Source organism: Haematobia irritans, chromosome 4 (genome assembly GCF_050003625.1).
Source record: "Haematobia irritans isolate KBUSLIRL chromosome 4, ASM5000362v1, whole genome shotgun sequence".
Classification (NCBI taxonomy): Eukaryota; Metazoa; Arthropoda; class Insecta; order Diptera; family Muscidae; genus Haematobia; species Haematobia irritans.
Genome location: NC_134400.1, coordinates 223,953,989 through 223,963,018, shown reverse-complemented (window position 1 = coordinate 223,963,018; position 9,030 = coordinate 223,953,989). Strand labels below are relative to the sequence as shown.

Genomic DNA, 9,030 nt, shown 5'->3' with positions numbered 1-9,030 from the left:
ACACCATTACTCCGAATACTCATTCTAATATTCAAATTAAATAATATTTAGACTTAAGCATATCAAGTTTTTCGTCTTATCATAAAACAGTTTTCCGAAACAACATACAAGCGGTTTCACAGAAATTGCTCTCTTTTGATTCTCTCGCTGTGTTAAGTTGATATCTTTTATCAACCCTCCCGGTTTCCATCTCTATTTCTTTCTCTATACTCTCTCTCTCTCTCTCTCTCTCTGTCGCTCTCTGAATAAAATATGTTCACTCAAAATTTGTAAATTTATGTATGTTTACATTCACACATATTATTTTTATTAAACATTCATGTCCCAAACATTTAGGGTTAGTTTAGGAACATTACATGTTTGCACTTAAATATATTGTGTTTAAAAATTGTACCCGAAACACATCGAAACATATGAAAAACATATTTTTCTAAAAGTGTTTACATGATTCATCGCAAGAGAGGCTGGTGGGGGAGATGATTAATTTTGGGTTCTTGTGTTACCACAAACAAAACTTTATTAACCTTTAAACTTTTACAATAAAAAAAACCACCATATAATTTACTAAATGACTATGTCAAAAAGAGAGACATTACAAAATGAATGTCCATGTATTATCAATTCCTAATTACATGTCTTAATTCACCTCTAACTCTATAATTTTTTGGTTTTTTTTTCTTCTCCAAAATTATAACCACAACCCAAACGGAATATTATTTTTCCATATTCATTAGAGGCTTTTTAGATAATGAAACCTTCAGTGTAGAGACTAGCAATCGCTGTTTAATTATTTTATTGTTGTAGGCTAATGGGGCGTAAAATTTATGAGGCTCAAGGTTTGCAATCCACATGCCATGGAGAAGGATAATAATCATGCATGGGCGATATGTTCACAGGAATGTCAGTTATTCCCAGTCATAGACAGAAACACCCCAGTGGATGATCAGGATAAAGGTGGGTGGAGGTAAACGTGTGCCTATGGCACAATAAATAACCCACAGGCCAAAACGATACTGAAACATAAAAATTCATAATTAATTGTAAGCATAGCCACAATCATCCTGCCAGGACTTTAGCCAAAATAGTCAGTCAAGTCATATCAACATTAACCGTGAAGTAAAGTGAAGAGCTATGGTTGCCCAGATAAGATATGACCTCTAATACAAGTAAATAATTTCTGCGTTCCGCTACGTAATCAGGGAAAATTCAAACGTCAACATATGCTTAGCCCACTCCTCCACTGAAAACAAGCCCTAGACCTTACCAAGTACCGATAGAATAATCAACAGAAATAAATCAAAGTTCAAAGCGTTAATCAGTGAAATTAACTTGAAGTCAAACCTTCTATTTTAGAAGAGAGCTATGTGGGCCAAATACTTCGCCTCCACTATTGCGGGGGTCATTAATTACTTGGAAGTTCAGGAAAATTCCTTTACCAAGTGGGAGTAAGGAATGCAGATAAGAAGAATTCTAAGTTTGCGATATCATTGAATCCCAAAACATCCAAATTCATTTGGATGTGTCCAAGTCCTAGTCCATATTGGCAATGATGGTATGCTACATCCAATGAGTAGGGTGGACTATACTCCATTGGTGAGCGTGTGTGTGTGTTGGTATGTGTGGGCGATATTATCTGTTGGTTTAATAAAATTTTTCCTAGTGATAGCTCTGGAAGCAGCCCCCAAACTGGTTGGATGCTTGACCCCTGGCACTATCTAAGTCATTTCAATAAATGTTCATTTACATCCCCTATTGGTGTGGTCACTCGCTCTTAATGTTACGGGGATTCTTGGCCAGTTTGACTGGATTTCATTTCATGATTGTGGCGGGAGGGGGGAAATTTCTTCCCATAGCTAGAGAATTTATCGATTTATTGGCAACATATTTCATTTATGAATAAATTACAAGGCGTAGAAAAACAATAACACAATGATAGCTAGCACAAAAGTCCAAAAAAATTGGCCAGGAGCAATTTCAATGGCCATACCAGATGATGAGAGGAGTTTGGGAGGAGGTTGAGAATGAGGAAAAAGCGTTTTTACGTTAATTATTTATTGTCGATAAGTATTTGCAAAGAGCACAACATGCACCATCAAGTCACGATTATTGAACAGCGCCATCTCATCACTATATTCCCTACGCTGAATAGTCGCTTCAGTGTCGGTTCCCTCCCCATACTTGGTTCGGTTAAAATTTAGTTGCGGTTTGTGGTTAGCTGCCTAGCTGTTCTGCCCAGCCACTATGGGTTTCAGCATCAAAATCGCATCCATCCTCTAAGTTGCGGCGTGAGTCTTTGTCAGCTTAGCTTATATTGTTATAATCTCTAAAGTGATAGCAGTGAGTTGAAGACACTGAAAGAAATGTTATAGCAAAGAATTTAATTAATTTGTATGGTAAGGTAAAAAATAGAATATCTCATTTTTGAATTATATATTATATTATAATTATTATTCGAGCTTTTCAAGGTTGAACAAGATTGAGGAACTTTATTAATTGAGTCGTTGCTGAAACATGCCAGATACATACCTCTACACTTCTAACTACACGCAAAAAAAAAAAACAAAGTTTGAAAAACGGGTATCGCAAACATTGTTCTTTTTTTACATTTTTATTTTAATTACTTCGAAAAGTTCAAACATTTATTACCAAAAAGCATTTTTTGTTACAAAATTTTCATTTTTACAATAAAAAACAGATTCTATTCCAAAATCGCAATCTATTTCGTTTACATCAAGCACTGTTCTTTTCTGTGTTTATGTCACATTTTGAGGTTTCGTGGTAAAAAATGAATATAGTAATACGATATTCCGCAGATCCTATCGAACTCTTGAGACAATTTTTGGAATATATGTAATATTATATATTTTTGCGTTTTCAAGAGTTTTGTTTGGAACATTGATGGTAAGAAATAGGCCTACTAAAGTAGGTCGTTTTCCTTAAATAAAGTTTATTTACAGCATCATGTGTGTCCCAACAATGTGTTCGATAAATAGAGCTGCTTGACTGTATGACGGTTATTTATAGAAATAATTGTCCGTTTATGACAATAAGAGCTACACGTCCCAATGGATAGAAAGTAAAAATACTCTCCTCCGAAACGAAGTTTTTTTTTATAAAGCAACATTATTAAGAGAAAATAAATATTTAAACGAATTTTGAACTAGAGCTGCAGCAATTGTCTCTTACCTGCTTTATTTGTTTTTATAACCTCCATCATAGGATGGGGGTATATAAACTTTGTCATTCCGTTTGTAACACATCGAAATATTGCTCTAAGACCCCATAAAGTATATATATTCTGGGTCGTGGTGAAATTCTGAGTCGATCTAAGCATGTCCGTCCGTCCGTCCGTCTGTTGAAATCACGCTAACTTCCGAACGGAACAAGCTATTGACTTGAAACTTGGCACAAGTAGTTGTTATCGATGTACGTCGGATGGTATTGAAAATGGGCCATATCGGTCCACTTTTACGTATAGCCCCCACATAAAGGGACCCTCAGATTTGGCTTGTGGAGCCTCTAACAGAAGCATATTTCATCCGATCCGGCTGAAATTTGGTATGTGGTGTTGGTATATGGTCTCTAACAACCATGCAAAAATTGGTCCACATCGGTCGGTAATTATACCGACCGGCTTGCTTGCGGAGCCTAAAAGAGAAGTAAATTTCATCCGATGCGGCTGAAATTTGGTACACGGTGTTGGTATATGGTATCTAACAACCATGCAAAAATTGTTTTACATCGGTCCATAATTATATATAGCCCCCATATAAACCGATCCCCAGATTTGGCTTGCGAAGTCTCCAAGAGAAGCAAATTTCATCCAATCCGGTTGTAATTTGGAACATGGTGTTAGTATATGATCTTTAACAACCGTGCCAGAATTGGTCCATATCGGTCCATAATTATATATAGCCCCCATATAAAACGTTCTCCAGATTTGACCTCCGGAGCCTCTTGGAGGAGCAAAATTCATTCGATCCGGTTCAAATTAGGAACGTGGTGTTAGTATATGGTCGCTAACAACCATACCAAAATAGGTGCAATCACAAAAAAATTGGTCCATATCGGTTCATAATCATGGTTGCCACTAGAGCCAAAAATAATCTACCAAAATTTTATTTCTATAGAAAATTTTGTCAAAATTTTATTTCTATAGAAAATTTTGCCAAATTTTATTTCTATAGAAAATTTTGTCAAAATTTTATTTCTAGAGAAAATTTTGTTAAAATTTTATTCGGTTCATAATAAAATTTTCATCATTGTCAAAATTTTATATCTATAGAAAATTTTGTCAAAATTTTATTTCTATAGAAAATTTTGTTAAAATTTTATTCGGTTCATAATCATGGTTGCCACTCAAGCCAAAAATAATCTACCAAGATTTTATTTCTATAGAAAATTTTGTCAAAAGTTTATTTCTATAGAAAATTTTGTTAAAATTTTATTTTTGTAGAAATTTTTTTTCGAAATTTTATGTCTACTTTGTCAAACTGAATTATATACGTATTGGATCGATCTTTTTTGATTTAATATATCCACGTAGGGGCGAGCGGTCATCACGACCCAGAATATATAAAGTTAATGGGGATTGGAAAAGTTGGTATATGCCCCAATCCTATGGTGGAGGTTATAAAAATGAATAAATCAAGATTTGTGTCCTAGTATTACGAGGGCGGTTCGGAAACTTCATAGCCTATCAATGAAAGAGAATAGTTAGTTTTTCAAAAATATTTTTATATAATCTCCTGAAACTTCAATACAATTAGTCCAACGCTTTTCTAGCAATTCTATCCCTTGATTAAAATAGTTTTTTAAGTACACGAAACCTAAATTTCAAAGTTAATTTGTCTCTTATACATATCCTTGGTATAGTTCCTCGCTGACAAAAAACTTTGGATTTAAATAATCTTTTTTTTCAGTGTGGCTTTTGCATGCTATTTCTAACCAGAGTGGGAGCAAATTAACTCAGCCAAGTATCATCTAAATGCTTGTATAAATAGAAGATCAGAAAATGAAATGTTGAACTAAGCTGCTGTATTTTCCTATAAAACCACAATCAATACGAGACATGATCAAGAAGCAACTATGGAACATTTTTTTCAACGTCAATACTGTGTTTGAAAATGGGAAAAACAAAAAAAATCAAACCGGCAATAATGTAATCTGAACAACAAGTTGACCATGAGAGAAATCATGGCTGTTGTTGTTGTTGTCATCGTCACCTCGAACAAAGTACGAAAAGTCCATAGAGACCCGGTAATTTTTTGCTTTGTTTTACAGAACTGCAAGTTATAAGAAAATTAGTTGACACTCTGAAATTAGTCACTTTAATACGTAAATATCTGAATTTTTTTTATGACCACTAAAGAGGCGAACAGGAAGATGTAACATGTTCTATTGGTTATATGCATATGTTTACAATATTTTCCGGTATAAACGGACAAAAACAAAATACTTGCAGATGCAAGTATATAATGTTTCTGAAAGAGCATTACACACATGCAAAATAATATGTATATATTTGAATAAACTATATTTGAAAAATAATATTATTAAATTTAATATTCATAGAAATTTCAATTAAAAATATAGAAACGATGTTTATTGAAAGAAAGAGAGAGAGAGAGAGAGTTCATCTATTTATAATTCCCCAAACATATATTATATTTAAATATATAAATATTTGTCACATAATCAAAAAAATATTGATTTTAGACATCGCACTATAAACTCAGAATCATCGCATTTATTACCTGATCTTCATAAATTAGGGATATAAAATAAGACCATTGAAAAGCGCCCCACCTGAACATGAACAATTTCAGCGACCTCTTCTTCATTCATTAAACATTTCTTCCCGTTAAGGATTCTAAACTATCAAATACTAGGTAGTGGACAGATCAAATCAATATGTACGGAATCAATTCGCAGCCCTGTTAAAACTGTTATTTCACTGACTTGTGAGTCGGTGCGTCTTATTGATAAAGCAAACCGCTCAATAAGGCTTTTCAGTACTGAAACAATATTGACCTAAAATTTGGGACACGTAATTTACACAATATTGAAGACAACCATCTTTCACATAAACAATTTTAATTCAAAGCAAGTTCGTAATTTTTGTTCAAAATCTTTCTCAATAAATATAAGATAAAAACCACTGAAATTTTAGTCTCTCATTTAAAATCGTCTGAATTTCAACTAAGAAAATTTTTCCGTAAAGTAAATAAGTTATTTTTGATTAATATAAAAATAAATTTATGCGTAAGACCCTAGCAGTCAAAGCATACAATTATGTATATAATTTAATTGTAAATGTAATTAATCAATAAATAATAAACTGAGACATTGAATCTTTGGATTAAAGATAAGCAAGTTTCAAATTTTATTTTTTCACGCAATTTTCGATTGAACCTCACAGTGTTATGTCGGAACCATCTATCATCCTTTGTCATATATCAAAGCAAAAACTGGAGTTTTGCACTAGATCATTTCCAATAGGTTCACCGCCTTCGATGCTCATCGCACCAAGCCTATTTTATCCGAGACCAAAAATATTTTTTCCCGAACTTTTATTTTTTACTCACGAATGCTAATGGGGTTTGTGTCACGAGCATACCTCTCTCAGGTGGTAACACTTCGCTTAAGTCGTTTTCACACCCAATGGGTAACCTTTAATTTGCCCGAATTCTATATGATTCAAATTTCCATTAGGGATAAAAAGCCGACTAATGAAATTTTATTTAAATGATTAAACAACATTTTGTCAAAAAAGTCGAAGTGAAAGGATATTTTTGAAAATCAACTTGAGTTGACCGATCAACTTGTACCCTTGGCCAAAATTGGCTGTTGGCGAAAAAGTTGAAAAGTCAAGATTGGATTTAAAGGGAATTGTGATACAAAATTTCTATGTTAACTCTCAGAATATGTGTAGATTATTTAAAGGGAATTTCATAAATAAAATTATCCGATTTAACTGCTGTAAAAAAAAATAAAATATTTATTTCTCAAAATTAAAAGAAAAAAACAATAACTCGATTCGGTGGCTTTTCCAAATTTTGAAAAAGACGAAATATCTAAAAGTCGGCTTTTAAAATTTTAAAAATTTGGAAAATCTAAAAGTCTTTTTTGATTCTGACTACAATCCCAATGGTTAATTAAACTTTCAGGTTTTCTATATGGGGTATCATTTTCTCTTTCTCTCTTACAAATTCGGCATTCGACCAAAAATTTCACAGCACTTCTCAATTTTTTAAATTTCCAAATTCTACAGCATTCCACTAGATTTCCAAATACCTTACTAAGTCACAGTTCCTATATGTTTGGCTTTCCTGTTACTCCACGTTTTCGCTAAGTTAATTCACTTCCTCTTGGTAGTAGTGCTGTAGTGATGATGATGGTGGTGGTGGTGTGGTGGTGGCAGCGAAGGAGATCTTAGATTAGAGTATAAAACAATTGCTTAAAGATGACTTTAAACAAATTGTTTTAACTCTATTGCGAGTTTAGCACGTTTTTTTCCATTCCATTGCTGTGGCCGGGTGCTTCTTCCTGCTCATCGATGATGGTTTCTTTCTTTCTTGGATTGTAATGCAATGAACTGCGTTGGTGCTTCCCAGTTGTAGCTGCATGCATGAATGTTGCCCCTGACGCAGTGCATGTAATTATGCAAATTGTTGCAGCATTGGCAGCACAGCCGCTGCTGCAGCAACAACCGCCAAAAGTATCGTCAGTGCCTAAAACAGCAATGCCAGCACCATGTAAAACTGCTAGGCAATGACTGTCTTCATGACACCCAGACTCATGGCGAGATAAACTGCAATGAGACTTTAACAGAGATCTTAAATTTTATTTTGTTGAAATTTATTAGGTGCTCATTGCAATAGCATGTCACCAGTGGCGTCATATTTGCTGTAAAGGCGATGGGGGTTATTACTGCCTTCATTGTAAATAAATTTCACAACACACAGTAGAAGCCGTGCCTTCCGTATTTCTTCGGATATTTCGCATCAACTAAGTCTTAGCTTATATTCTAGCCTATATCTTAGTCACATAATCGTTCGAACCGTGGTACAATAGTTAGCGTGCCCGTCTTGACTACAAAGGCTCATGGGTTCAACCCCAGTTTCTACCAAACATCTAAAAATTTTTAAGTGCTTTCACCGTTATGTGAAATGCCGTTCGGACTCGGCTATAAAATGGAGGTCCCTTGTCATAGAGCTAAACATGAAATCGGGCAGCACTTAGTTCACAGAAAAAAATTTCACGAAAATTTTTCCAATTAAAATTTTAATTGAGTTTTAAAAAATATTCAATTAAAAATTTAATTGAATCAACAAATTTTTTAATTGAAACAAAAATCAATCACTAAAATTAATAGTATCAATTAATTTTTTAATTGGATCAATTAATTTTTTAATTGACCTTCAATTAATTTTTTAATTGATACTGTCATTTCTGTGATTGAAGACATTTCAATTAAAAAATTAATTGGATCAATTAATTTCGTGATTGAATCAGAAAAAAATTTTTTTGTGTGTTGTAAGAGAAAAATTCACTTTAGTGGCATCACAATGGGTCTAAGCCTGAAATAACGGGCTGCACGTAACCTAACCTAGGTCAATATTTTTTTCAAAGTATGGAGAAACCTTTTTCTTCGAGCAGAAAAACCAAATACAAATAGGCCCAATAATAACACAGATCTTTTTACCCTTTGCTAGATAATCGATACACAATTTTTATCCCAGTCAGCTTTCTCATTCCAGAAGTTATTAGATATAATATTTTTATACCCTCCATATATTAACTTTTTCATTCCGTTTGTAACACATCGAAATATTGCTCTAAGACCCCATAAAGTATATATATTCTGGGTCGTGGTGAAATTCTGAGTCGATCTGAGCATGTCCGTCCGTCCGTCCGTTGGTCCCCATATAAACGGACCCCCAAATTTGGCTTGCGATTGCTCTAAGAGAAGCATATTTTATCCGATCCGGCTGAAATTTGGTACATGGCATTAGTATATGGTCTCTA

The 9,030-nt window shown here is 33.7% G+C and overlaps 2 long non-coding RNA genes across 2 annotated transcripts; one reads left to right on the top strand and one right to left on the bottom strand.

Moving 5' to 3' along the window:
* Nucleotides 1–1,854: 1,854 nt before the first annotated feature.
* On the bottom strand, nucleotides 1,855–7,784 carry LOC142234086 (uncharacterized). The gene is made up of 2 exons (XR_012721558.1): nucleotides 7,297–7,784; nucleotides 1,855–2,351 (listed from the first exon to the last, which is right to left on the bottom strand). It is a non-coding gene; the product is annotated as an uncharacterized LOC142234086 (long non-coding RNA).
* Nucleotides 2,173–5,550, top strand: LOC142234087 (uncharacterized). The gene is made up of 2 exons (XR_012721559.1): nucleotides 2,173–2,285; nucleotides 4,923–5,550. It is a non-coding gene; the product is annotated as an uncharacterized LOC142234087 (long non-coding RNA).
* Nucleotides 7,785–9,030: the final 1,246 nt, after the last annotated feature.